Source organism: Microcaecilia unicolor, chromosome 10 (genome assembly GCF_901765095.1).
Source record: "Microcaecilia unicolor chromosome 10, aMicUni1.1, whole genome shotgun sequence".
Taxonomy (NCBI): Eukaryota; Metazoa; Chordata; class Amphibia; order Gymnophiona; family Siphonopidae; genus Microcaecilia; species Microcaecilia unicolor.
This window is the reverse complement of record NC_044040.1, coordinates 100,173,546-100,201,249: the sequence shown is the minus strand read 5'-3', so window position 1 is coordinate 100,201,249 and position 27,704 is coordinate 100,173,546. Positions and strand designations below refer to the sequence as shown.

The 27,704-nt window shown below is 44.3% G+C and overlaps 1 protein-coding gene across 1 annotated transcript in view; it reads left to right on the top strand.

The window, feature by feature from the left end:
* Positions 1–27,704, top strand: part of BRAF (B-Raf proto-oncogene, serine/threonine kinase) — a 1,688,602-nt gene that overhangs the window by 882,159 nt on the left and 778,739 nt on the right. The window lies entirely within an intron of this gene.

The window sequence follows — 27,704 nt, the reverse complement described above, 5'->3', positions numbered from 1 at the left end:
GGATTGTGGAGATTTATAGTTGCAGAGTGAGGCTTTCTGTGATGGGTTCAATAGTGAAGTTGGATCTGAAGACTGCTGCTATTCCTCCTCCAGTTTTCTCCTTTCTAGGCCAGTGAAATATCTTGTAATCAGAAGGGCAAAGATCAAGTATAATGGGATCTTTAGAATCACGAATCCAAGTTTCTGTGATGAAGAGTAGGTCTAAATTGGCAGACCAGTCAGTGATAATTTCAGCTTTATTTACTACTGATCTGGCATTAACATAACCTACTCGAATCGGTAACAGCCAAGATGGCCGACAGGTAAGGAGCTCAGCAAGTGAGCTCCAGAGGTCCCAAACGAGGGGACCCACCTGGCCATCCCTACCTGGACTGGAATAGAGCAGGAGGATACAGGACCAGAGCCTGAGCCTTGCTGGATTGATCGATCGAACCGGGCCCAAGGATCCATAGAGCAGGGACCAATTTTGGACAAAAGTGTCCCACCACGCGTCCCATCTGAGTGTTGGCGATCGAGGCCTGGAGAGAGCAGACCTACGGGGACCACCTAAGGGTCAGCGGCCAACGGATACCCCTGACCAGAACAGACCGGTCGGGAGTCAAGTCGGGGCCGGATCGCTGCCTTGCCGACCATCCAAATGGGCCCAGCGAGCTGGAAGGCGAGCAGCGAGTTCGGCGAGTCCTTACCGAGGACTCCAGTGCACATCCCGACGGGAGCGACCCGAGAGCGAGTCCTCCGGGAGAATCCTGAGGGTCGTCGGACCATCTGCTGGACGAGTTGGACTGGGACTCCCCCAAGCTGAGAGCGATCCCTGACGCTGATTCCAGCAGATAGCGAGGGAGATCCGAGGTCGTATTGCGCGGCTTCAAGCGGTCATCCCTGGCCGCTCCATCCGCCCAGCACTGCGATCCAACCTGCGGGGTCGGCCTCAGGGCCTACCTGAGACCAACGGGGCCGGCCACCGGAGACCACTTCATCCAGGTGCGCGGGGGCCTACCTGAGACCAACGGAGCCGGCCACCGGAGTGCCGGAGACCACTTCATCCAGGCGCGCGGGGACTCAGGAAGAAGCTGGAATTCGGAGAACCAGCAGCAACGGAATGTCCCTGGTAGTAAAGAGGATGGCGAGCACACTTCTTCCAAGAGCACGGTGAGATGGCCTGAGCCAGCCACGCGACCGGTGCTGCCACGCGGCGAGCAGAGAAAATAAAAATAAAAGAAAGAAAAAGAAAACTCGATGATTGGGAACTTAGCCCTTTTGGGAAGAAGCTCCTACTCAAAATAGATTGATGGTATAACCTAGACCTTCTGCCTGTACAAGCTAACTCTTTGCCTGCTGTAACATTGTAACACTGTAACATAATAGCAAAGAATTCTTGTGATAAATTGCAAGGATAGATGCTTTAGTTGAATGGCTACTCTGTTTACCGAAATATTGTGGTAAGAAACTTTTAAGAATCTGATCAGCATAATTATCTCAATTCCTGCTATTCTTAAATGCATCTCTAGATCTTTTAAATGCTTGCTTTTAGCCGCCCACTTCTAAATGCTTCTAAACTGCCTTGCATTATAAATGATATGCTACACTTCTAAGTTTAAATGTTCACTTAACTGTATTAACTGACTTGCTACTTTTAAACACATGCATATAACTCTGCTTAATTGACTGTTGCTAGGACTTTGGCTGTTTTCTGTTGCTGATGGGATCAGCGGCAATAGAACTACACATAATTCTGCTTGCCTGCCTGATTGTAGCTGGGACTTTTGCTGTTTTCATTGGCCGATGGGATCAGCTGCAATAGAGCCACACATAATCCTGCTTACTTGCTTGATTGTAGCTGGGACTTTTGCTGTTTTCTGTTGCCGATGGGAACAGCTGCAATCAGGGGCGTAGCTATAGGTGGGCTTGGGTGGGCCCAGGCCCGCCCAATCTCAGCTCAGGCCCACCCAGGCAGCCGGCAGCTGTCCGGTCCTCCTCTGCCTAATTTTGTTTTTAGTGCAGCGGCTGCAGCCATTATACTGTTAGACGCTGGCGCCGCTACTCTGTCGCTCACCTCACTTCCTGAGCTCTGCTCCTCCCCTCCCTCATGCGCAACGGCACCACAGTGCTGCATGGGAGGGAGTCTGTGTCGCGTTGCGGTCGCGGTTCCGGTTCCGGTTCCTGTTCCTCCACTCTGCCGGTCTGCCCTGCCTCAGCAGCACAACAAAACACATGGAGCAAGAGCACAATTATTGCGCTCTGAGTCTGCTCCACTATCTTCCACCACCACCAAAGCCCAGCTGCCCAGGCCAGGTAAAACAAATATATTTTTTTTAATTTTAACATCCTGTACAATGTAATGGTGGGTGGGGGTGTGCTCTTCACTGCCTAGGTAAAAAAAAAAAGGCATATTTAATAATTTTCATATACCTTTTTTCACTAGGCAGAGAAGAGCCCACCCCCACCCAGAAGCCCACCAACAATAAATTTTTTATAATGCTCAGGTTGCAATCTAAAAAAGGTTGTATATTTTTCATGTTGATGAGTTTGGGGGGTTGTTCTCTGCAGGGCCCAGGTTACAAATTAAAAAAAAAATGTTTTAAATTTAATATAGGCAGGTTTCTGGGTGGAGGTGGGCTCTGCAGTCCCCAGGACATAAAAAAAGTCTTATATTTAATGCTGGTGTCCTTCATGGTTGGGGGAAGAGATCCCAGACCGTGGGAGGATGGGTAGGGGGTAGGACAAGGCTGATGCTAGGCTAAAGGGCGGGGTTGGGGGTTATGGTAGGGCTTATCTATGGGATGAATGATTGGGAAGGGCTGATACAGTGCTACGGGGAAAAATGGGGAAGAGGGTAAGGTAGGAAGGGCTGATGCTGGGCTATGGAGATGGATGGTGGGGTGGGGTAGGGAAGGGAAGGGAAAAGCCGATGCCAGGCTGAAGGGCAGGGATGGACTGATGCCAGTCTACAGGACAATTGCTAATGTTTGGCCCTCTATTCTGTAATTGATGAGAGTTGGTATGTGCTCTGCATGTGACCAAGGTGAGAGATTCTGCTGGCATGTAGGTTGTGTTGGGTTGTATGAGTCTGACTTGTCTGACTTTTCCAATGGGAAGTGTATTGCTGTTATGTATATGCACTGCTGCATTTATAAAAGTACTGTTATTGGTATTCGTGTTCAGAATTGGTGTTGAGATTTGCAACATAGGCTCTAAGAAGTTTCTTTGCAGGATTTAGTGTTACTTCACAAAGTACCTGACAGTTAAGGGATTTTGTATTGCTATTATTGAGGTGCTACCAGAATTTGAATACATCTTTCCTGTGTATTTATATTGCAAGATCCTGTTGTGTGTTGAGAGGTTTGCCACTGTAGTAGACTTATGTCGGGTCAATTTTAAGATATGGGAAAATGTAATTATATTTTTAAAAAATTGGTTTTTCTGTTATGTATGTGGTTTACGCTGATGCAGCTGTTAGGGGGAGACTACTTAGAAATCCATCATCAAGTGCATTCTAAGGCCTTATTTTGTAGTATCCCAAGAAACACTACTCATACCTATATACATAGTGCCCATCCATATTAACTCTGGGCCCACCCAAAATGTCAAGTCTGGCTACGCAACTGGCTGCAATAGATCTACACATAATTTGCTTGCTAGCCTGCTTGATTGCTGCTGGGACTTTCTGTTATTATGCTTGTCTGCTGCCAGGATTTTCACTAATCCTCCTGCTTGCTTGCTGCATGTTTGCTTTGAATGTACAGGAATAGCGGTTGACGGAGCTAACCCCCCCTGATGAAACTATGTGAAACATGTTCCACGTCGGAACCTGGGCAGTGGCACTGTCGATTTGAAATCCATCATTTGTACATACTTTACACCCACATCTCGGACCGAAAGGCTGCTGCAGTTTGAGTTCTGGGTTGTAGTCACAATTTAGGGCCCAATAGACGCACCGCACACATTACACTCTATATCCTAGGCACTGTCACTTTAGAAATCGCTGCAGTGTCTTCATTGCTGATATGTACCCCAGCAAAATAACCTTAATTATCTGTTGCCTCATCATATTCATACAAATACAAACAATCCACGACACACCTAATAATAACCTCACACCGCACAAACTACACACCGCACACACACTAATCATGCCCTCAAGAAACAACAACAAAGTCCACTACAACCCTAACACCCACAGACACCAACAAGGAATGATAAAAAGAGAAAGCACCGCATCCACATATCAAGAACACAGATAACTGATAAAAATAAATACAAACCTGAACTCAAGGGAGCAATACCAATTAGTAAACGTGGGCTACTCTAATGCTAGATCAGTAATCGAAAAAACCACAACGATAACTGACTGGATAACAGCAGATGACCTTGACTTCCTTCTCATTAATGAAACCTGGACTCATAACGCCAAAGACCCAATAATCCTAGAGCTTTGCCCACCAGGGTACAAATGTATCCATTGGGCAAGAGAAGGAAAAAGAGGTGGAGGAATAGCCATAATTTATAAAGCCCAATTCACAGTCACAACAACAGCGGAATCAATCCTTCCCCAACTCGAAATAGCCTCAGTCAGGATCAACCACCCCAACCTGCACGACCAACTAAATATAATCCTATTTTATAGACCTCCGGCCAAATGGCAAAATGCCCAGGCACACTTCATGGACTTCATATCAAACACCTGCTTGTCTTACCAAAATATTCTTATAATGGGAGACATCAACCTTCATCTGGAAAATATAAACACAAACAACGTACACGAATGCAAGGAATTCCTTCAACTTTGGGATATCCACTGGCCTAATATGCAACCCACCCACAAGAAAGGACATACATTAGACATCATTACCCACAAATTTTCACCAGAAGAGAACATCAGAATAAAAGACACAAAATGGATAGCCATACCATGGTCAGACCACTACAAGGCAAACACATCGCTCCTCTGGAAAACAAAAGCAATACAACAAACACAAGAAAAAAGGACATACACTACAAGAGGCAAGATAGATCCGCTAAAATTCTGGCAACAAATATACACCGACGAATGGACAACAACTACAGACTCACCCCAATTTTTACAGGAGTGGGATAAAAGATGCAGAACAGTGCTAGACAAAATAGCACCACTCCAAACTAGGACCTCACATAGGAAAAGTTCAATCCCTTGGTTCAACGAAGAGCTGAAAGAACTAAAAACACAGGTTAGAAGACTAGAAAGAGCTTGGAGAAAAAAAACAAGACGAATACACGCTCAAAGAATGGAAACAGACGCAAAGGAAATACAAATACAAAATCAGACAAGCCAAAAGAATGCACTACAGAACTATAATAGGACCAAATTACAAGGACACGCACAAACTCTTCTCACTTGTAAACAATCTCCTAGACACCACACTGGTCACCTCAAATAGCACAGAAACCCCATCGGCTACTAACCTAGCAAAATATTTCAAAGAGAAAATCATAAAGCTCCGACGCATGATTCCAATCACTACCACTGAATATACAAGCATCCTTGAATGCCTAGACCCGAAACCTGGGGAATATCCAGCGGACAGATCATGGACCAATTTTGACTTGATTACAATGGATGAACTCACACACTGGCTTGGAAAATACGCCAAATCTCAATGCAAACTTGACATCTGCCCGATTAGCTTACTAAAAGCTGCCCCCAAACAATTCAAAATAGACCTCACGAACCAACTGAATTACAGACTCCTAAATGGTCTCTTCCCTAAGGACAAAGGAAATATCCTTCTCACACCATTGCCAAAAGATGCCAAGAAAAGCACAATGGACCTAACAAACTACCGACCAGTCGCCTCCATCCCGCTCATAACAAAACTGATGGAGGGCATAGTGACGAAACAACTCACGGAATACCTAACCAAACACTCAATTTTACATGAGTCTCAATCAGGATTAAGATCAAACCACAGCACTGAAACTGTACTTGTGTCTGCAATGAATTCATTCAAAAAAACAATTGCAACCGGCAAAAATATACTCGTACTACAATTCGACATGTCTAGTGCTTTCGACATGGTAGACCATGAAATATTACTACACTTATTAGAATATTTAGGAATCGGAGGCCCAGTTCTCAACTGGATCAAAGGCTTCCTCACCACCAGGTCCTACCAAGTAGCAACGAACAATGACAGATCACCACCCTGGACACCGGAGTGTGGAGTTCCTCAGGGATCCCCCCTCTCGCCAACTATTTTCAACCTGATGATGACACCACTGGCCAAATTACTAGCAAATCAGAACCTTAACCCCTATATATATGCGGACGACGTGACGATCTATATCCCGTTCAAAAATAACCTAAACGAAATAACCAACAAGATCAATCAGAGCCTCCACATCATGCATTCTTGGGCGGACTCATTCAAGTTAAAACTGAACGCAGAAAAAACTCAATGTCTGGTTCTCACATCCCAATACAACACAAGCAACTATCCTACCATAACCACACCTTACTGCACACTTCCCATCTCAGAAAATCTGAAAATTCTGGGAGTCACTATTGATCGAAACCTCACACTCGATACCCATGTGAAGAACACAACGAAAAAAATGTTCTACTCAATGTGGAAACTCAAAAGAATAAAACCTTTTTTCCCTGTCTTCCGCACCCTGGTACAATCACTAGTGATAAGTCACCTGGACTATTGCAATGCTCTGTATGTAGGATATAAAGAACAGACCATTAAAAAACTCCAAACAGCCCAGAACACCTCAGCCCGTCTCATTTTTGGAAAACCCAAATACGAAAGCGCAAAACACCTAAGAGAGAAACTACACTGGCTCCCGCTCAAGGAATGAATTGAGTTCAAGATCTGCATGACCGTATACAAAATCATTCACGCAGAGGCCCCAATCTACATGCTGAACCTAATAGACTTACCACCCAGAAATGCCAGAAGATCAGCCCCTAAGTTCCTCAACTTGAACTTCCCTAGCTGTAAAGGAACCAAATACAAACAGGCATACGCTACTACCTTTGCGTACAAAAGCACACAGCTATGGAACGCACTACCCAAGACCCTGAAAACCACGGACAACTTAACCAACTTTCGCAAATCTTTGAAGACATTTCTCTTCAACAAAGCCTACAAAAATAAGCCTTGATGAATCAAACTACAAATCTTTGAAGACATTTCTCGTCAACATAGCCTACAAAAACAATCCTTGATGAATCATACTACTCCGTACATCACCCAAACGCTCTAAAACACTTCGACACGACCTTACCCATTACCTTCTAATTAACTCCTCTTGTACTTCCAATTTATTACCGACTGTATCTAATACTATGTAATGATCATACCAAATTAACACCCTGTAAGCCACATTGAGCCTGCAAAAAGGTGGGATAATGTGGGGTACAAATGCAATAAATACATTAAATAAATAAATAAGTAGGAGTTGTTTGTATGGAATGATGGATAGATATTTATGATTTGTCTAGTTTTTTGAGCTTTAATTTTGGTTACATTATGCATTTTTGATGCTGTGGTGTTTGTAAGGTTATCTTCTGCTTCAGATGAAACTGCAGTTGTTTTTTGTGATGGTTGGTTGGGAATTGAAGGATTTTGCTGATTATGGGCAGTTCTTGAGGAAATAATTGGCTTGTTTGGTCTTCTGTGGTAATGAAGAACTGGTATGATGTTAATATCCGATGGTAAGGCTTTAGAGGTTGCATTAATAAGAACTAGAGAGTGAATGACTATGAGCAATTTTAGGAAAATCATTTTGATTGGTTAGTGAAGGTAGGATTTTGTGGTTAACTGTAAAGGGGCAACTGAAGATTAGAAAATATATTAGAGTGAGACAGCAGTTTACTGTAACAGGAACAATGTAAAGGAAGTTGCATATGAATAGTAGACAAAAGATTAGAGTGATTTAAGAAGAGTTGGTAGGAAAATGGCTGAGGAGTGATAAAAAAGAGGGGAGGGTAGTTATAAATTGGCGGGTAAATCAATTGTCAGCAGAGCAAGCAATTCAGTTATCTGCAAATCAGGCAGTGCAATTAATCAACAATACAGGACATAGAGTTGCCAGCAGTGTAGGCAAGATTAGTTGTCAGAAGTGCAGGCAAAACAGCAATCAGCAGTACAGTTAAATAGTAATGCAGTGCAGGGCAATTCAGTATCAATAGTGCAGGCAAAACAGTTATCAACAGTGCAGGGTAAAAACAGTAGTCAGCAATACTAGGAAAAGTAGTTGAAGCAATGTAGGGCAATTCAGTTATCAACAGTGTAGGCAAAACCTGTATCAGTAATGCAAGGCAAACAAATGACAGTAGAACATATATACCAGTGCAGGGCGATTCAGATAACAGTAGTGCAGGTAGTACAGGGCAATTCAGTTGTCAGCAGTGTAGGACAAAGTGCAGGATAAATTAGTTGTCATCAATGCAGGGTAATTCAATTGTCAGCAGTGCAGGACAAGAGCAGGATAAATTAGTTTATTTATTTATTTATGGGTTACTTATATCCCACATTTTCCCACTCATGCAGGCGCAATGTGGCTTACATAGAATTACATAAAAGTACAAAGGTAAAACTCAGGCAAGTATACAAGAGGCAAATAGGGGAGGAGAATCTAACAGCGAGATCTAGGCAGGGTAAGGGATAAGGGGAGCATCAATCAACAGAGTAAGTTGGAGAGTAAGTCTTAGCAAAGAGGAATGTCTTTAACAACTTCTTGAAAAGGGCATGGTCCACTTGAGTTTTAAGGCGACGAGGCAGTGCGTTCCAGAGTTTGGGACTCCAATAGCGGAAGGACGAGGCGAAGATCTGCTTGTACTTGACACCCTTACAATTCGGAAAGTGGAGGTGGAGATAGGACCGAGCAGCAGGATTGGCATTTCTTGGCGGAAGGTCGATCAAGGGGAGCATGTAATCCGGGGCAGCACCATAGATGATTTTATGTGTTAGGGAGCAGATCTTAAAAGCAATGCACTCCTATACTGGCAGCCAATGAAGTTGAAAGCACAGGGGTTCAGCGTGAGCAAAGCGTCTTTCTCTAAGGATGAGTCTCGCCACAGTGTTCTGAGCCGTTTGGAACTTTTTCAATAGGGAGGCCTGGCAACCCACATAAATTCCACTACAGTAATCCAGATGGGATAGGACGAGCCACTGGACAAGAGTACGAAACAAGTCTCTGGTAAGGAGGCATCTGATTCGCCAAAGTCTCCACATTGCCTGGAAGATTTTTTTGGAGACCAAGTGTATGTGATCAGCATAGGCGGTCGGTGGCCCAACTGTTTGGGGAGGCTAAAGGGGGCGGGGTTAGGGGTAGGGCCAGGGGTGGAGCTTAAATCCATAATTGTCTGATAACACACAGAAAAAATAAATAAACAAAAATAAAAATCACAATACCTTTTATTAAATTTAGATATTAGATATGTATCATATGTCAAAGAATAAAGTAGTTGCTCAAAGCATATTCTAAGCACAATCGCTCAACTGCAAAACACTATGCACAACTTTGTGCAAAAACACACTCAGAACCTTACTGTACCATAAATATTACACTGGGCAGAACCTAATACACCAATATACCACCCATACGGAAAATGCAGACCGTCAACAATATGAAACAAGGGATAATATCATCACAATTCTCATGTAGAGCCACAAAACACCCTAATTCATGTTTAATGTGGGATAAAATGCCATAAATAAGTAAATAAATATAAACTTTTAATGTTGAGCACCTGATTCTCAAAGTGGACATATTCCAAACGCTATAATGAAAATAAAATGATCTTTTCTACCTTTGTAGTCTGGTGACTTTTTCTGATCATGCTGGCCCAGTATCCGATTCTGTTGCTATCTGTGCTCAGTGCAGGTCAGGAAGTCATCCTCGTTAAATATCTCCCTGGCAACCCAGGACACCTCCAGCCAAACCCCCCCCCCCCCCCAGCTCTCCCAGCAGTAAGGTAAACAAACCATAAACCAATTTCTACAACTGGTTACACAAGGCTAGAGGGCTTTCACTGCAGCTCCTGCTGTGAGGATGGAGGTAAATCAACAATTTAAATCTCTCAGAGCACAGCAGGGGAGGTTTAGCCTGTCCAAGCCTCTTATACCGGGCGCCTATGGTGATCAGTCAGCTGGAGATGTGGATCCAGATGTACTCCCAAAAGCCGCAGGCTGTTGGCAATTGGGAGGGCGGAGCCGAAGACTGGAAGCATTGTGTCAGATACAGGGGCATGAGCGGACGAGAGGATGAGACAATGAGTTTTTTCCCTGTTTAGTTTGAAGCGGAACACTGGCCCAATGCTCTATAGCGGAAAAACAGGCATCAATGAGGTTGGCAACTTCAGAAACGGTGGAGTGAAATGGGATGTAGACTGTAATATCATCCGCGTAGATGAAAGGGTTGAGGTCCAGTTTTGCAAGTGCTGAGGCTAAAGGCATCATCATAATATTAAACAGGGTAGGTGAAAGAGGAGAGCCCTGTGGGACCCCACAGGAGGCCTTCCATGGTTCAGAAGTGATGGAGTTCACCATGACCTGGTAGGACCTGGAAGTCAAGAAACCCTTGAACCAATGCAAAATTGGCCCACCTATACCAAAAGAGTCCAATAGGTGAAGCAGGAGGTCATGATCCACCATGTCGAAAGCGCTAGACATGTCAAATTGCAGCAGAAGAATCTTCCGTCCAACTGATAGCTCTTGTCGAAAGTTTGATAGAAGGGTGACCAGGACAGTCTCTGTACTATACTGAACTCGAAAACCGGATTGCGAATTTTGAAGGATGTCAAAATCAGCCAGAAATTCCTTAAGCTGAACATTGACCAGACTCTCCATCAGCTTGATAACTAGAGGTATCGAAGCCACTGGGCGATAGTTAGAGATGACATCTGGCTTGATCTTTATATTCTTTGGAATGGGAGTGAGGAGGATGTTACCATGACCTGGCGGGAAAGATCCTGAGCTTAACATAAAGTTGAGGTAACAAGTCAAATCTTCGACGTAACAGTTTGGTGCGACTTTTAGGAGATGGGATGGACAAACGTCTAATCTACAGCTTTTATTTGAGAATTTACGCAAAGCAGCAGCCACATTGTCATGCGACAGACGATTGAAGTTGATCCAAATGCGGTCATCAGTGCAGGGTAAAATTCAGTAGTCAGCAGGACATCCAGACTGGAGTTTCAGGTTGGATTAACATTATATCAAGCATGCAGTTTAGTGCTGCGGCACATGCAAATGGAATCTTCCATGTGACAACAATGCTTAGCTTAGGAGGGCAATATCATTACCGCCCGATCCAGCGAAATTATTGCGGGTCGTGTTCCTTATTGGCAGTGGAGAAACACTTCAAATGCTGCAGTGAGAAGAGTGTTGATCACTGGTCTAAGTGTACATTCACTGGCCCTCCTAAACCTCGCTGCACCAGGCCCAGTGTGTCTCTCCCAGGTCAGGCTCGACCACATGGCTTGGAGTAAGAACCAAGGAGCACGGAACCCCTCAGAAATGGCCACCAGACAAGGAGTGGGAGAGAGGGCAGCCCCGATCGTGTTTCCAACCATGTTCGCTCAACAAAGGACAACAACTCCTCGGACGTGATCCGCTACGGGTAGGTTCAGGCACTTCTGCTGCTGCTGTTAAGTCTGCTGGGTCCCAATCGGGTGCCACGAGCGAGCAGGGCCATCTCCACCCTGACTCACTCCACGACTGCCACTATCGCAGTTGAACAAGCGCCACTACGGGTAGGTACGGGCTCTTCTGCTGCTGCTGTTAGGTGAGGACGTTTCGGTCGAACAATCGGACAGTCATTCGGTCAATTAGGGTGTACCTGTTGTTCCTCTAGACCCTGTTGCAAAAGTCGCAGGTCGGAACTCGCAGTAGTGAGACCGTTCTAACCAGACACCATCTGGCATAAAAACTTTGCCACAAAAAGTGACCTAAAGCACCAGATGATCACTGAAGGAATAAAGGAATGACACCCCGTTATTCCCCCAGTGGTCAATGACCTCCCTCTCACCCCCCCAAAATGTGAAAGAAACAGTACATACCAGCCTCTATGATAGCCTCAAATTTTATGATTAGTCCTATTAGAGCAGCAAGCAGGTACCTGGAGTAGCCTAGTGGTTGGTGCAGTGCACTGTGGAGAAGGGGGCTCAGGCCAATAATCCAATCTAACTGTTACACTTGTCGTAGAAAGTGTGAGTCCTACTGTACCCACATATAGGTGACACCTGCAGCCATAAGGGCTATTGTGGTGGGTACAGTAGGTTTTGGTGGGTTTTGGAGAGCTCACTATCCAATATAAGGGAGCAACAGTGAGATGCGTACCTGGAAGCTTTTAGGTGAAGACCACTGCAGTGCCCCCTAGGGTGCCCCACTGCTCTGCTGGGATGTCTGTGTGACTAGTCTACTAAGAATGCTGGCTCCTTCTACATTTCAATGGCTTGATTTTGTGCGTTTTTCACTTGGACTTTTTTTTTTTAATGGACCAAAAAGATAAATGCACGGAGCACAAAAACATTCAGCAAGTGACCATTTTCGAAAAAAAGAAAAAGACGTTTTTCTGTTATCAAAAATCACTATATTCACTATTCAGATTCTGGATGTTTTGAGCAAAACATCTAAAGTTGGACTTACACATCATATCAAAAATGCCCCTCCTTGTCTGATTACATACATTATATAACAAATCACATATAACGTCATAAAAATACAGGGCACTTCAGTTAAGTGCAGGGTCTCAAGTTTAACTTGTACATACTTGGAGCGTGCATGTAACTGATGGTACCCTTTCATACCCTAATTTCAGTAACCACACAGAGCCAATGTAGCACAATTTGAAGTGCCAAATGTAGTTATAGATGTAAGGGCATAGACAATTTTCTAAAAACATAAATAAAAATGTGACGTGCAACTGTTGTCATTAGTAGTCTGTTAATGGGAGAAAAGAAATCAGTAATAGTTTTCTGTACAGTATTTTGTCTATTCATGTTGTTAACCAGGTCATAATAATGTTTGTAGCTCTGGCAACCATTACCCTCGATAAGCCCTCCCAGTGTTCAAGCTGTGTAATGCTACAGCAAACGTCACAGGGGGTCTTGCATCATGCTCGCTGCCAACTTTCAAAGGCTGCAGGAATTTTATCATCATAACTTTATTTCACATAGCTAACCTATCTGTAGCAGTTGGCAATTGTATTCTGGCTAACATGACATCAAGCTTCCTTCTATATGTGTAGTGAGTCCAATGACAATATCTGGAAAAGCTACGAGAAGCTGTTAGAGTAGTCAGGAAAGCAAAAATGTAAGTGGAAGAAAAAATAGCCAATATAGTAAAATTGGGGATCAAGACATTTTTTTGCATGTATTAGTGATAGGAGGAAGTGCAAAAGAGGCATTGTGAAGCTCAAAGGTGAAGGGGAGGAATATATAGAAGCTGATAAAGATAAGGCAGAATTGTTTAACAAATATTTAGAACATAAGAGTAGCCATACTGAGTCAGACCAATGGTCGATCTAGCCCAGGATCCTGTTTTGCAAACAGTGGTCAAGGCAGGTTACAAGTACCTTTCAGAAACCCAGTTAGCAGCAACATTCCATGCTACCAATCCTGGGGCAGGCAGTTGCTTCGCCATGTCTGTCTCAATAGCAGACTATGGATTTTTCCTCCAGGAATTTGTTTAAACCTTTTTTAAACCCAGATATGCTAACCACTGTTACTACATCATCTGGCAAAGAGTTCCAGAGCTTAACTATTTGATGAGTGAAAATATATTTCCTCCTATTTGTTCTAAAAGAATTTCTATGTAACTTCCTGAAGTGTCCCCTAGTCTTTGTACTTTTGGAATGAGTACAAAAAATCAATTTACTTCTATTCGTTCCACACCACTCAGGATTTTGTAGACCTCAATCATATCTCCTCTCATCCGTCTCTTTTCCAAGCCCTAACCTCTTTAGCCTTTCCTCATAAGAGAAGAGTTCCATCCCCTTTATCATTTTGGTCGCTCTTCTTTGAACCTTTTCTAATTCTGCTGTATCTTTTTTTGAGATATGGCGACCAGAACTGAACACAATACTCAAGGTGTGGTCGCACCATGGAGCGATACAAATGCATTATAGTATTTTCAGTCTTATTCATCATCCCTTTCCTAATAATTCCTAGCATCCTGTTTGTTTTTTTGGCTGCCACTGCACACTGAGCAAAAGATTTCTGTATATTATCTACAACAACACCTAGATCATTTTCTTGAGTGCTGACCCCCAAGGTGGACTCTAGCATCAGGTAACTATGATTTGGATTATTCTTTCCAATGTACTACACCTTGCATTTGTCTACATTAAATTTCATCTTCCATTTGGACGCCCAGTTTTCCAATTTCCTAAAGTCTTCCTGCAATATTTCACAGTCCACTCATGTTTTAACAACCTTGAATAGTTTTGTATCATCTACAAATTTAATCCTCTCACTCATCGTTCTGATTTCCGTATCATTTATAAATATGTTAAATAGCACCAGTCCCAATACAGATCCCTGTGGCAATCCATTGTTCACCCTCCTCCATTGAAATGACCATTTAATCCTACCCTCTGTTTTTTGTCCAATAACCAATTCCTTATCCACACCAGATCCTTGCCTCCTATCACATAACTCTTTAATTTTCTCAGGAGTTTCTCATGAGGAACTTTATCAAAAGCTTTCTGAAAATCTAGATACACTACATCAACCAGCTCACCTTTATCCACATATTTATTCACGCCTTCAAAGAAATGAAGCAAATTGGTGAGGCAAGACTTCCCTTGGCTGAACCCATGTTGGCTCTGTCCCATTAAATCATGTTTGTCTATGTGTTCTGTAATTTTATTCTTTATAATAGTTTCCACTATTTTGCCTGGCACCGACATCAGGCTTAAGTGGTAAATGGAGCTCATTCTGAGGAAAAGGATGTTACCAGTGGTGTGCTGCAAGGTTTGGTTCTGTTATGATTGTGGTCATAACCCCTCTCAAACCTACCTTTTTCCTGGTGGTCAGCTTAGCTGGCTTCTGTTTCTTTTGTCTGTCCTTTCTGAGCTGGCTCTCTCTCTCTGTGCTGGCAGCTTCCAGCAGCATGACTCTAATTGTTTCACTTTACTACAGCTGTGTGTGTGGACTGAGTTAGCTCTACCTCTCTTTGGGTGTACTGGCTTCAAGTGCTTCACGGTGCTGCATTGATGTGGGTTGGGCCTCTATGGGTTTCAGTGTGCTCTCTCTGTTTCAGTGTGCTACCTGGGTCCACGGAGTGTGACATCATCAGGGAGGGCCTTGATAAGGAAGTGGTGTTCTTTCCTTCAGGGCCTTTGCAACGGTTGTGTTTGCTTTAGGTAGGGTGGAGCAGTGTGCACTTCTGACTTGGTGTCTAGTTTCCCTGCTTGCTTTTACTAAAGGTCCAGGTTAGTGTTAGTGCAGTGTGCACTGCTCTCTGTGTATTTAGCTTTCCTGCTTTTCCCTTGTGGTTTCCCTGCTTTTCCCTCTTGGTTTTGGAAGCATTGCTGTGTATAGGGCTTTGGAAGCTCTGTTGCTGTTAGAAGTACTTCAGGGGTTGGTGTTGTTAGGAACACTACAGATTTTGCTGTTAGAAGTACTTCTGGTGTTTGTGCTATTGGGAGCATTGCAGTCTTTGCTGTTTGTGTTTGGTGCTTTAGAAGCACGGTTGGGTCTGGTGCTTTGGAAGCACTTTTGGCTTATGTGTTAGCTTCTCTGCTTTTTCCTTGTGGTTCCCCTGTCTTCCCTTTTAGTGCTAGGAGCTCTTCTGGTTCTTTGGTGCATAGGAGCACCTTAGTTAGTTTAGAGTTATAGAGCACTGCTTGTAGCTTGGTGCTTAGTAGCACCTGTGTTAGATTTGTGTTTAGTTCCCTGCTCTGTTAATTTAGGGCTTAGGAAGTCCCTTTGTTGAGCAGGGCTTAGGAGCTCCTGTTTAGTATAGGGCTTAGGAAGTCCTTTTATCAGTTTACTGTTAGGAACACTTCTGCTGGTTTAGGGCTTGGGAGCACTTAGGTCAGTTTAGGATTTAGGAGTACTTCTGTTTCCAGTCCTGGTCCCTGTGTCATCCGGTATCCGGTAAGTCCTGCCGGCCACTCGAACCCAAGGGCTCAACCCTTGGGGGGGGTGGTGGCCAAGCACAGGTGAAGCTGTATGGATCAGTCCAGTGTGTTCTGGTCCGGTGTGTGTTCCAGTCCTGTGTGCTCCAGTCCGGGGGATTCCAGTCCGTGTGTTCCAGCTCGCTGGGCGGTGCCTGCAGTCCCTGCCGGTGCCAGTGTGCTTGCCCAGCATTGGTTGGTGGGTTTTGCCTGCTGCTGTCGCTCCTCGTCAGCAGCCGAAGGGCTCACATTTGCTCCAGAGCCCGGCCCCATGGGCTCTGAACCTGAGAACCTGACAGGTTCTTGGGCTGATTCTTTTCAACATTTTTGTAAACGATATTGCTGAAGGGCTGTCTGGTAAGATTTGTCTCTTTGTGGATGATACCAAAATCTGCAGTTAGATAGACACCCTGATGGTGTGGATAACATGAGGATGGACTTAGTGAAGCTAGAGGAATGGTCTGGATTTTGGCAGCTTACATTTAATGCAAGGTCATGCATTTGGATTGCAAAAACCAGAGGGAATGGTATAGTTTAGGAGGTGAAGAACTTTTGTGCACAAAAAAAGGAGTGGGACTTGGGTGTGATCATATGTGATGATTTTAAGGTGGTCAACAGGTAGAAAAGGTGATGGTGAAAGCTAGAAGGATACTTGGGTGCTGTTTATAGTGGAGTCCCCTTTTACAACCACCTAGTCTCAGAGAAGGCTGTAATTCTTTCTCTGATCCTTCTACTTACTATAAGAAGAGTCAGACAAGTGGGGCAATAGGGTTTCTGCCTCACACCCACCCCAAGATATAATTGACCAGCCACCCCCAAGATATGGGGTGACAGAGAAAACAGAGGCTATGCTTCTTCCAAAGAGAAAGTTTTTATTCCTTACCAGTTTAGATAATAACAAAACAATCAGGCAATAACAATGCTATTTGTTATAAGAGGGAGAGAGTGACCACTGCTGTAAAAAGTTACTCACTGATAATCATCTCAGACTAAATACAATACAACAGTGCCTTATATACAGTGGATTGGGCATCAATTCCCTCCCAAATCATACAACCTTGCAACTTCAGCTAATTTCTGTCTTACTGTATTGTTTACATAGAATGGAACACACTATCTAAGTGTTATGGAATACAGAACACAATATCTAAATGTTTGTGGAACACAGCATCTTATAACAAGTCCAAGGTTTCTTTTACAGGAGATTGTAGTCGCTGTTTTGCTACAGGAATCTCTCCAGGACCCAGGTCTTATCATTGTTTTGTCTAGTAACCTCAACACATCTTCACTTTCAAACTGTGTACATTCTTAGTGTCCTTGTGATATCTGAGTCAGTCAACTCTGTCAGGGAGGGGAAGAGTGCTCCTTGCTGAATCAGCATGACCTCGAATTTACAGCTCTCAGCAGACAGTAAAGATGCAGCTTTCAGGCATTTTAGAACCCTTAGCTTATGCAGTACATGGGTCATAACTGACTTGTCAGTGGTCAGAAAAGTGCAAATCAATTAATTCCCCTGTTGATGATTGTGAAATCATCACCTGTACAGATAATAATCTGCAGGGTACCCATTCGATGTCCATCAATGAAGGGTACAACAGTTGGAAAAGGAAGGAACCATCTTGTTTCGATAATACGGGTTTCCCTGCCCCTTCACCGGAACGTCCTTAGAGATGGATGCCCTTAGAGATGGTTGTCCCTGTTCGATTATGCCCCTCTATGTCTGATATTCAAGGCCCTTAAAGGAAATGGCCCTGAGTACCTGAAGAATAGGATGATCCTATACACACCGTCAAGAACACTAAGGTCCTCTCAAGGACTATCCCTCAGAATTTTCTGGTTGAACAGAAGGAGCATATGGAGATCTTTCAGCTATGTCCTGCTACAAATGTTGGATTTCTTGTTTGGTTGGCAGCTCCTGAGGACACCCTTGTGGTGAAACACAAATTTGTGTTGGGCTGGAGAATATTCTAAAGATTGGAGACATTTTCAAGAGCTGGAAAATATTCCATGAGGTGGAGATGTTTTAAAATGACATTGTTTTTTTGAAGAGTGAACTAATGGACTTCCATGTGAGAAGATCAGATTATTTTTGTCAGTTGGACGATTGACTCTGATGGAATTGAATGATACTTGCGTCTGCAATAATTGAAGGGTATAACATGGAAGAACTCTTCAGGTTTTAGGAGTTAGTGAATGTATGTATAACAAATGGGGGAACTGTAGTTTATATAAAATGTGTTATTGTTTGACTTAATAAATTTTCAATTTGTATATTATTAATTTTGTAAACAATTTTTAAAATTATTTTGAACTTTTTATATATATTGTTCTGCATTCTAAAGTCATAGTCCTGTGAGAACCTAAAGGCTTGTAGGTCTATGGCATGTCCTTTGTTGTGGGTTGAAGACACAGGTGGTCGTTGGAAGTCCCATATTTGGAGGAATTTGTCACATTCTTTGGAGCAGTTAGTTCTCTGGTCATCTAAATGTAGGTTAATATCTCCTACTAGCAGTGTATTGGGGTTAGCTGCACATGTGTTTGAGATTAAGTCCATGAAGTTTGTTTGAGTCTTTTTCCAATTCCTGGGGGTCTGTAGAATAGGATACAGCTTGGTTGGCTGTGTAGGGCTTGGTCCTTGGTTTTAAATGAGGCAATTTCCAGCCTTTTAAAAAAATGCCGTTTGAGCACTGTTTTAAAAAAAAAAATCTCCTCAGTCTGATTTGTCCAGCACGGCACGCTCATGCAGGTTTGCAGTACCGGCTGAATGGAGTGAGGACCGACTTGGCATGCGACAGTGATTCCCAAGGGGGTGAGTAGTCATTATCCTATCTGCGCTGGTGGAGCACAGCAAAAGCTGGTGGTGGGAGCCACTGGGCTGCTGCAGTTTCCCGTGCTGGAGATCACTGTACATCCCAACTCCGTGGAGCGGTGTGCTCATTTTGCTCATTTTGGTGGATGCAGGGCAGTGAGGATTGAGGGCACCATCTTTCTTGCCACTCCACGTGGCAATGCTGAAGACCCAGTGCTCCCTTGGGGCCTGATTTGCTTGTGATTCAGGCAGTTTTATATGTAGGCTTTTCAGAAATGTGACTGGGGAATTGGGGTGGATCACTTCCAGTTTCTTCATATTTGATATTTAAGGTCTTCTAAGAAAGGAGGCCTGGGGTGGTTTGCAAACTCCTGTGGGAGTCCTCAGGCTCATGTCTCCCACAGCTTTGAGTCTCCCGCAACTTTCCAGGGACGAGGTCGGAGACCTATTAGTCCCCTGCAGCTGTTCTGCAGCAGCGAGAGCTTTAAGCTGCAGTTTGGAAAGTACTGACTATGTGAAAGTCTTCTAGTAGAGATGCCTGTCCTTCACTAGGTGATTTACACTAAGAATATTTCTGGACCCTCCTTGAGGAGGTTCAGGGTGTGTTAATGGAGGGGAGAAAGGGATCAGTATTAGGGATCCTACTCTAGGTTTTTCACTCTTTCCTTCTTTCTCTTTCTCAGAGCATGGCAGTATACAGTTTGTTTAGTCAGTCAGGCTTAGGGCTGTTGACTCCATGTTTCTGTGAGAAATGTTACATTTTGAGGCTAGTGCAGGCCTCTCTGGTTTCTTTCGGTTTCCATGGTAATCCTGTACCCCCTGTGCTGCCTTGGTGGCATTTGCTCTGTGTGTACTGTTTACTTCAAACTAGTTTTATTCAGGAGGGTGGCTTAGGGTTACCATATGTCCGGATTTACCCAGACATGTCCTCTTTTTGAGCAACTGGGCGGGTTTTGTCAATCTGCCCAATTGTCTGGATTTCTGGACAAACGGGCAGGCTGGCGGGCGGGCTGTCCTATAGGAAGGGCAGATTGCTAGCCTCCCCTCCCCTTACTTACTACTGCCCTGGTGGTCTAGTGACCTCTTCCGCCTTCGGGGCAGGAAAGAGCCCCCTCTTCCCTGCCCGGAGCGCTGCCCTGCATGCTTCCTTCCTGTTGCTGATCTCGGCGCCGATTCAAAATAGCCGCCGAGAGTTGAAGTTACCTCTTTCCTGCCCCAAAGAAGTCACTAGACCACCAGGGCAGTAGTAAGGTAAGGGGAGGGGGGTGACGGGGAGGGGGGTGACGGGGTATATGACAGGGGGGAGAGGAAGTGACGGGGCGGAGCGAGGGCGTGAAAGGGGGCGGGGTGGGGTGTGTAAGGGGGCGGGGTGTGTGGTAGGGGCGGGGCATATGTCCTCCTTTTTGCGGACAAAATATGGTAACCCTAGGGTGGCTGGCCTTTCAGCCTGAAGGTTACAAGTTCATGGCTGTTTTTATCCATCCTATTAGAAACTGTGGGCTTGGCTAGGTTTCCAGTGGGACATACTTTATTTCATTCTCTCTTACTGCTTGCCTGGCCAAGCAGTTCTTGCATGACTGGAACAGTTATCAGAACTCTACAGTACTAAAGATTGCCCTTCTTTCTCTCTCTTTGCACACTGATACTGGCTACACCTTCGCATACTAGCCTTAGCTACCCCTGGTATCTGCAGCGTACCAGGTATCTCTAATTGCTTCTATGGCATTTTTGGCATCTTTTTATGGTATGGGGTACCTAAATTTCATGAGGAGAGGTCCAGGAACTACTTCAGTGTAGAGGTAGCTTAATAGTTATTGCAATCAGCTGAGAGTAAGCACAGAGCTCTAGGGGTGCTGCTTCACGACCCACTACAGCTTGCTATCTGTAGTGCGCAATAGTGCAACAGCCATATTCTGCTACATCATCTGTCTCTGGTTCTCAACCACACTTGTTAGCTCTAATGCGCAGCAGTTATAGTGCACAGTCACACCAGCCAATTCTTGTCCCTATCTGCAAGAAGTTAGCTCTGGCTTAGGCATCAGACCACTGATGTGGCTTCCAAGTCACATTTGGCAACCTGCCTTTTGGAAGTAATCTTGGGACTGAAGAAGATCTAGGGCAGTTGGGTAAAGACCTAAGGGACTTCCAAGTCTCGGAGATTGCCAGGGGACGAGTTTAAGGATGGTTTTTAATCCTCTTGGTTTTGTTGTAGGTTTTGTGGGGCCAGGAAAACCACTTTCAGGGTTTCCACTTCCACTATGACAAGCCACCTGGTAGCACAAGATATTTCCCACATTGTTTAGATCTACTAAATGTCTTCTTTTTTCCCCAATTATGTTGTTGTCAAGAACACTTTGTTAAGACCTGTTACAATCCCCACCACCCCCTTTGTTGCTGATAACCGTCACAATGAGATGCATGTTCTCATTTATGTGTATTTCTCTGAAACTCTGCAGAAAATTACTGATCTGCTCTAAGAAATTCCCCGCCTCGCTCCCTCCTGGTCGGTGAATTCTAGAATACAAGGAATTATATAAACCCCCAGGTATAAATCTTATTTGTAAGTAATCCTCGGGTGATGCTCTACTTTTATGATATCTAAAGCTTGTTGGATACCCTGTCGCAGTGCTTTTTTTGTGCCGGAACGCAACGGTACGGCGTACCGGCACCTTTTTTTTTTTGCTCCCCCCGCCCTGTGACGGACGCAGTGCCAGCCCCCATTTCCGGCCGCTGCTGCTTCTCCTGTTGAGCAGCAGCGGCTGCTACACAAAGAAAAAGATTTTTAAAAAAACTTCAAACCTGGCTGAAACGCGGCACCCCGGCACTGTAGACAGCCATTAGGCATTGGCTGTTGCCCCGCAGCCGCTCCTCCTCTTGCCTCTACGTCACTGCGCTCCTCCGGGGTCTTCCTCCAGGGGCAGTGACGTAGAGGCAAGAGGAGGAGCGGCTGCGGGGCAACAGCCAATGCCTAATGGCTGTCTACAGTGCCGGGGGTGCCGCGTTTCAGCCAGGTTTGAAGTTTTTTTAATCTTCTTTTCTTTGTGTAGCGGCCGCTGCTGCTCAACAGGAGAAGCAGCAGCGGCCGGAAATAGGGGCTGGTGCCGCGTGCGTCGCGACTTCGCGCCGTTCGCGCCAAACTTGGCAGGGAGAGGGAATCCAACAGAGGGAAGGATTGGGGAGAGAGAGAAAGAGGGAAACCAACAGAGGGAAGGATTGGGGAAAGAGAAAAAGAGGGAAACCAACAGAGGGAAGGATTGGGGAAAGAGGGAAACCAACAGAGGGAAGGATTGGGGAGAGAGAGAAAGAGGGAAACCAACAGAGGGAAGGATTGGGGAGAGAGAGAAAGAGGGAAAACAACAGAGGGAAGGATTGGGGAGAGAGAGAAAGAGGGAAACCAACAGAGGGAAGGATTGGGGAAAGAGAAAAAGAGGGAAACCAACAGAGGGAAGGATTGGGGAAAGAGGGAAACCAACAGAGGGAAGGATTGGGGAGAGAGGGAAACCAACAGAGGGAAGGATTGGGGAGAGAGAGAAAGAGGGAAACCAACAGAGGGAAGGATTGGGGAGAGAGAGAAAGAGGGAAACCAACAGAGGGAAGGATTGGGGAGAGAGAGAAAGAGGGAAACCAACAGAGGGAAGGATTGGGGAAAGAGAAAAAGAGGGAAACCAACAGAGGGAAGGATTGGGGAAAGAGGGAAACCAACAGAGGGAAGGATTGGGGAGAGAGAGAAAGAGGGAAAACAACAGAGGGAAGGATTGGGGAGAGACAGAAAGAGGGAAACCAACAGAGGGAAGGATTGGGGAAAGAGAAAAAGAGGGAAACCAACAGAGGGAAGGATTGGGGAAAGAGGGAAACCAACAGAGGGAAGGATTGGGGAGAGAGGGAAACCAACAGAGGGAAGGATTGGGGAGAGAGAGAAAGAGGGAAACCAACAGAGGGAAGGATTGGGGAGAGAGAGAAAGAGGGAAACCAACAGAGGGAAGGATTGGGGAGAGAGAGAAAGAGGGAAACCAACAGAGGGAAGGATTGGGGAGAGAGAGGGAAAACAACAGAGGGAAGGATTGGGGAGAGAGAGGGAAAACAACAGAGGGAAGGATTGGGGAGAGAGAGAAAGAGGGAAACCAACAGAGGGAAGGATTGGGGAAAGAGAAAAAGAGGGAAACCAACAGAGGGAAGGATTGGGGAGTGAGAGAAAGAGGGAAATCAACAGAGGGAAGGATTGGGGAGAGAGGGAAACCAACAGAGGGAAGGATTGAGGAGAGAGAGGGAAACCAACAGAGGGAAGGATGGGGAGAGAGAGAGAAAAACAGATGGAAGGATTGGGGAGAGAGGGGAAAAACAGATGGAAGGATTGGGGAGAGAGGGGAAAAACAGATGGAAGGATGGGGGGAGAGAGGATAAACACAGATGGAAGGATTGGGGAGAGAGGGAAAAACAGATGGAAGGATGGGGAGAGAGAGGGAAAACAGATGGAAGGATGGGGAGAGAGAGGGAAAACAGAGGGAAGGATTGGGGGGAGAGAGAGAGAGGGAAACCAACAGAGGGAAGGATTGGGGAGAGAGAGAAAGAGGGAAACAACAGAGGGAAGGATTGGGGAGAGAGGGAAAGAGGGACACCAACAGAGGAAAGGATTGGGGAGAGAGAGAGGGAAAACGGAAGGATAGGGAGAGAAAGAGGGAAGACGCTGGATGGAAGAATGCAGAAAGAAATAGGGGAGACACTGGAAGGATGGGGAGAGAAAGCAGAGCTGCTGGATGGAAAAGGGGAATAGAGAAAGACTGGAGAATAAGAGGAAGGGGCATGGGGAGAACAAGGGTGAGGAAAAGATGAAAAGCCACAGGTAGATGAAGGAAATTAAAGAATGGATAGTAAGAATGAATTAAATCTGGACAGAGAGAGAGCCTGAAAAATATTGAAGAAAGCAAAGAAAAAGGAGACAAAAATGACAAATGGCACAGAAGAGTTAAGCGAAAACAAAGGAAAGGAGAATCACAGACTGGGACCAATATGGAAAGAAAAACAGTCACCAGACAACAAAGGTAGAAAAAAAATCATTTTATTTTCATTTTAGTGTTTGTAATATGTCCAATTTGAGAATTTACATTGGCTGTCTTATTTTGCACTGGGTATACTACTACTACTACTTAGCAAATCACTTTATTTTTTTCTCCTATAGTACTGTAATATTTTCAATGATGTCTGTTTATATGCGCCATGGCTGGTATAGGGGGTGTGGTTAATGTGGGTGTGGCTATCATAGGGGTGGAGCCATATGTGGTGACCCCGCCCATAATGAGTACCGGCACCTTTTTTTCTACAAAAAAAGCACTGCCCTGTCGTATAGAGTTTTGAACATCTCTGAACGATCTTATAGTGTCTATATTAAGAAAACTAAAATGGTCTGAGAAGCTCACACCATTAAACCTCATTGAGGGCCTAGTTTACCTGTTCACAAACTCTATATATCTCACCAGTTCAGGGTCTGCTGTAACATTTTCAGACGCATTTTCTATAAAAGGCCCAATCACAGTTTCAGAATCATTACCGGCCTCATGATCGTTACTGGCAGTGTCCATGTCCAAAGATCCGCTCTGTGCTCTGATATCACGGCGCACCCTCTTTCTCCCTCTTTCTGCGGGAGGGCTATTCATGCATTTTTTCTCTTTTCTCGCTTGTGCTCCTCGGTCATTTTTCCAAATGATTAGATTTATCTCTAGGTTTGTTTTTTTCGTTCTTATCCCCAGACCCCTGACACACTACGTAATTGTGTTCTTCCTGCGTACAACACATAGGCCTTTAGTAAGTTATGCAGTCATGTTAGTTGATGTGAAGAGACAATGTAATGTTTTAAAAATCTTACCGTAACACTGCTGCTGCTCTCTGTGGATTCCATTTCTGTGTTGTAGCAGGGTTTTTTAGTTTTATACTCTCCAGCCATACTGTTGCTTTTGGCACAAGCCCTGGTGCTACAGTAGTCTTCCAAGCTGGGGGTTGTTTCAGGATAAACATGCCTACGTGAATACGATTGGACAAAGGAGGAGAGGCCCCTCCTTTGTGACACCCACCACCTTATATTTTTGGCCGACCATCCAAAAGGTCAATTGCATCCAGATGTGCTGATGTTGGGGAAAAACAAAAGGTCCTGAACACATGTGATGCTTCATTATTTTTATTATTGTGATATATGTTTTTATTTTACGATCGTAGCCTGCGCAGGACGTGATCTACACTTGTACGTGTTGTCACTGTTCAACATGTCCCAAAGTCTGAAACAGAACAAACATGTTTGGAAGTACACACTTTTGTAAAAAGAATCATGTTTTCTTTCAAGTACAATACAATGGATATAAACATGCCTTGAAGTCTGAAACAGATACAATCATATTGAGAACTACATGCATTTGTAAAAGGAACCAACTTTTCTTCCACGTATAATAGTTTATATAATTTATGAAATCCCTATCCTTCAATCTGTTGGCCAAACTAGCTTTTCAATAGGATTAGGCGCTCATTTTACACTTTCAATGGGGTCCATGATGGTGTTAATAGTTTCATTAAAAACCATCAGTATTTCCATTTTATACCTAGCTATCAGAATGATGCCTAGAATACACTCCAAGAAGAGTCTCTCACAAAGCGCTCATAGTTTCTGCGCTCTGACATCAGGGTGCCATCTCAGGCGTGCGTGTTGGCTCAGCCCCCACCTTTCCAATGCAGAACCTTGACAGTCTTTTGCCACAGCCTCGCGCCAGCAGCAATGTGTAATGCTGTAAACTGCTATTCGTATGAGCGAATTGAAGACACTGTCCAGTAAAGAGCATGGATCCTTGTTGCTTAATAAGACCTATACAGTGCCACCATCCTATGTCTCAGGCATTCTCGGGTCTGGAGGCACATTTGCAAAGCCTCTGTATACCTTGCACATTTTCACCACCATCCTGACAGCAGCACAAGCAACACAAACATGTGATGCTGACCGGCTGTGGCTTTGCAGCATCTCTATACCCTTCGTCATTCCCCTACAAGAGAATTTGGACAGTCTGTTAAAAGGCGGATGAAGAAAAACATCCACAAAGGTATACCCCAGAAAGGTATACCCCAGAACATATTTTGTTAAAAAAAAAAAAAAAAATTACACACATACCTTTGAAACAGGAAGATGACGCCTCCGTCTGGTTTAGAAGATTCATGAGTCCATATCCTCAGCCACTTGATATATTTCTGCATCACCGATGGCATCTCCAAACATGTCTTCTGGAAAATCCGCAGCATTTTCAGTCACGATTATATACTGTTCTCAATCTAGGTCTTCTTTTTTTTTTTTTTTTTTTTTTACTTTAAATTTTTATTGAGTCTTTTGAAATATCTTTAAACATTTGTATCAATAAGACCATACAATATACATCCACTTATGTTTCCATTTCTTCTCAAAGTCTCAACATATTGACTGTCCAATTAACTTATATAGCCTACGTTGACACATCTTGTTAATTACACACATATCTCCAAATACAATACCCTCCAACCTTGTTCCTCTCTATATTGTCCCCAATTTTACTTTCTGCCTGCCTGTCACAGGTGGTGGGATCAATCTTGCCCCCCATCTTTTCCCTATCCCTCCCTAACCTCCTCCCTCTCTTTCAACCCTGAAAAACTGTTTAACTTTCTGTCACATCCCTTCAAATATTTATGGGATGTCACAGTGCAGATTAGATGGTCTTTGCAATGGCAATAAGTTTCTTTTCTGTGTCGATGCTCAGAGAATCGCATCACTCAAGAATTCAACTTTTATATGTTTTTTTTTTTTCCCAGAAACATACCTAAGGATGCATTGGTCACATCTCCTAGGTTGTACTTTTTTTTTTTTTTACTTTAAATTTTTGTTTTATTTTACAACCTTTGAAAACACTTTGAAACATTTGTGTAAACAGTCCAACGAGTATTCACCTCATATAGATCCATTTCTTTACATCTTCCCACTATATTGGCTGTCACACTAGCTTTTTTTTTTTTTTTTTAATCACATTAACCCATCTTGCTATTTTCACTCCATTCTTTTATTACCATTCCCACCATCCATGTTCCACTCTATAATATTTCCAGCTTTATTTTTGCTCCTTAACTAACACAGGTGGTGAAAACAACTTTACCCCCCTATCTACCCCCTCCCCTCCCGCCCCCCCCCCCCCTCCGTCAGTCCATTTGTCCTGAGTCAATCCCTCCCCCCCCTTCCTACCTATCTCCTTTCCCTGGAATGTATCCTCATCCCCTTATAATCCCTCAATCATTTGTTGAAGTCTTGCCCATCCCCTTTTTCTTCGGAGCTCACCCTCCCTTCTGTATACTGTTAAGAGTTCCATATGCCACAAAAGTCTCACTTTGATCTTCCAATCCTCTATTTTCGGGGGGTCTACTGATTTCCAGCAGCGCGCGAGGAGGCACTTAGCCGCTGCCAATCCCCACCACACCAATTTACTCTCCTCCCACTCTTCTCGCTCATTATACATTCCTAGTAAGCATTGTCGCGGCCCACACACCAAGGATATTCCCATCATGCGGGCCAGCGCTCTCATCACTGCCTCCCAAAACGGTACCACCCTCCCACATGTCCACCACACATGTAGAAATGTGCCTTTCTGGCTTTTGCATCTCCAACACATGTCTGATGCTCCTGTGTACATATTTTTTAGCCTCTCTGGGGTATAGTACCATCTTGTAAGGACCTTGTACGCGTTTTCCTGTATTAGGCTTTTTGTACTTCCCCACATATATTTTCCCATTCCCT